Below are 2,825 nucleotides of genomic sequence, written 5' to 3' on the forward strand. Positions count from 1 at the left end.
GCCACTGAAAAAGGTGACCTATGTCTGGTCCTCACAACTGCTGTAGTGTTCCTACAGTCATAAAAAAATTCAGGCACTTGGGAAGTGGCATGTATTTATGATAATTCCAGTGTCCCAGGATCAGGGGATCAGCATTTATGACCTTCCCAGAAAGCTTCCAACAACAGGTCAGTGGAAGAATCCAAATTCACCTAACAATGGCAAAAAAAAAGATGGTAAAATCTGGCATGACTCAATGACCGCATCACTTAAGTGACTGAAGTTCTGGTTCCAATTGTGGAAGCCTGGCATTCAGCAAATTAGATTTATGTTGAAAACATGTCTGTTCACTTTGCTTAGCAAAATACAAAATGTGTCCAAGAAGGATGGACGGTTAAGAAATATAAAGTATAAGTAATAATAATGATAATAAATAAAATCGGGTTTATAGATGATTTTTTTTCTAGAGATTAGTTCAGAAATAAGTCATTGTGATTTTTAAAGAAGTTTATGCACTTGAGATGAAATGAGCCCAAATATTGTATATTGTCAAGTGCACCATCTCTGCCATGGCCATGACCCTCTAGAAGAGTATCCCTGCTCCCAGGTATGGTTGTTACCTTCCCTCCTGGGGCTCGAAAAAGCCCTTTAAAACCAGGCTTTGCTTGGGCTGAGGGAATAAGTCCTGTTCTGCTTGTTTTTAATGTTGTTTTTGGGTCTGGTTTGTCCTGTTTCGTGTTATTTTCTTAATTGATTTAATTATTAACTGTATTTTGCAAGCCACCCAGAGTTGATTGTAGTTGGTGGTTGCATTAAATCTAATAAATGATAATAATCACACAATGGTATGTTGGCAACATAAATGAAATAAGCATTTTAAATAACAGGACATTAGTGACAGTATAAAGGTGGGTAGTGGCGGTGGTGTCAGGAGGCTCTGCCCACCCGTCCGGATGCTTCTGCGCATGCATGTACCCACGAGTGAACCAGTAGTAAAAAAAAAAAAATGGAAACCTACCATTAAGCAGTACCCATAGCCAAATCCTGAAAAACCAGAAAGAGAAGGTTCGTAAATTTCTGCTTGCACACTAGCAAAGATAAGAGAGGAATGTATCTGACTCTGTGCACATGGATTCAGTCCAGTGATAAACTTTTGTGCTTTTGCTTAATTACCATATTTATAAAAAACACCCCTCAGTTTTATAATGAGGGAAACTTGTTACATGCTAAAGATATTATAGGACAGTGACCTTTTAGACACTGAGTGCCCAAACTGCGTGCATGTGCATGCCCAAACTGAAAGGTGCGTGCGGACATGAGGGGACGTGTGTGTGCATGTGCAGCAGGGACCTGAAGACCAGCTGGCTGGCGGGAGGCAGGGCATCGCAACAGCGAGAGCCTGACAAGGGGTAAGATCTTTTTCTTTCGTGAGCTTGTTTTGTTGCTTGCAGGGTAACAGAAGCTCACAAAAGAAGTACCACAGTCATCTGACTGGGGCGACAGCATGCATGACAGTTATGCTTTAGCCCCCCCAAAAAACCCATTTCACTACCAACCATATTTTAGTTGGAATATAAATGTATTATCTACTTAAAAAATATCCACACAGTATTTAATGGGATCCACTGGTACAGGTAGTCCTCAACAATTCATTTAGTGACTGTTCAAAGTTACAACGGCCCTGAAAAAGTGACTTATGATCATTTTTCACACAACTGTTGCAGCATCCCCATGCTCACGTGATTGAAATTCAGATGCTTGGCAACTGGTTCATCTATATGATGGTTGCAGTGTTTTGGAGTCATGTGATTAGCTTTTGCGACCTTCCGACAAGCAAAGTCAATGGGCAAGCCAGATCCACTTAACCATGTAACTAACTTAACAAATGCAACAATTCACTTAACAACCATGGCAACGAAAGTTGCAAAATGGGGCAAAACTCACAACATGTTTCATTTAGCAACACAAATTTGGGGCTCAATTGTGGTCGTAACTCGAAGACTACCTTTACTTTCAGTTAAATGAGCACAATAGATTTATTGTGTCATTCCAGTTGACCTCTCTGATCCATGACTAACCTTGAAAAGTGAAAGAAGGTTGGACAAGGGTAGCAGCTGAATAGGAGAACAAATGCAAACCACTTCCATGTTCTTTATAGAGTTTTGCCTCCTATTGATCAGAGGAGATTTGAGCAATAAATCAGAATCAGAATAGAGCCGAAAGGGATCTTGGAGATCTTCTAGTCCAGTTCCCTGCTCAAACAGGAGATCATATATCATTCCAGACAAGTGACTGTCCAGCCTAGTCTTAAAAACCTCCAGTGATGAAGCACCCACACCATCTGAGGGCAAGCTGTTCCATTGGTTAATTGTCCTCACTGTTAGGAAGTTTCTCCTTAATTCCAGTTTGCTTCTCTCCTTGATTAGTTTCCATCCATTGTTTCTTGTCCTGCCCTCTGGTGCTTTGGAAAATAAATTGACACCCCCACCCCACCCCCTCTTCTTTGTGGCAGCCTAACTTTGTCTCCTTACAGCTAGGTTCCTTCTGACATCAATATGGAAGGGGTTTGCATCTATTCTATTCAGCTGATATCCTCGTGTGAATAACAAACACAAACATTGTCTCCCCCTCCCCTCCCCGCGCCTCAGAGAGGTGGCTGTTTCTCCGCCGCAACGATGGTGGCGCTGTTGCGATTGACAGCACTATTTCCAGGGACTGCTTTAGTCACTCTGGCGGGACGATCTGCTAGGGACGGAGGATGAGGGTGTGGCCTAAGCTCCGCCCCTTATCCCGGAAGTGCCGGTGGAGGATGGTTTCCAGGCGGTAGTTATCCCGGGGCGGCGTCG

The sequence above is a fragment of the Thamnophis sirtalis genome, unplaced genomic scaffold (assembly GCF_051295495.1).
Source record: "Thamnophis sirtalis isolate CommonGarterSnake01/CBP01778 unplaced genomic scaffold, rThaSir2_p1.2 scaffold_1, whole genome shotgun sequence".
NCBI classification, from domain to species: domain Eukaryota; kingdom Metazoa; phylum Chordata; class Lepidosauria; order Squamata; family Natricidae; genus Thamnophis; species Thamnophis sirtalis.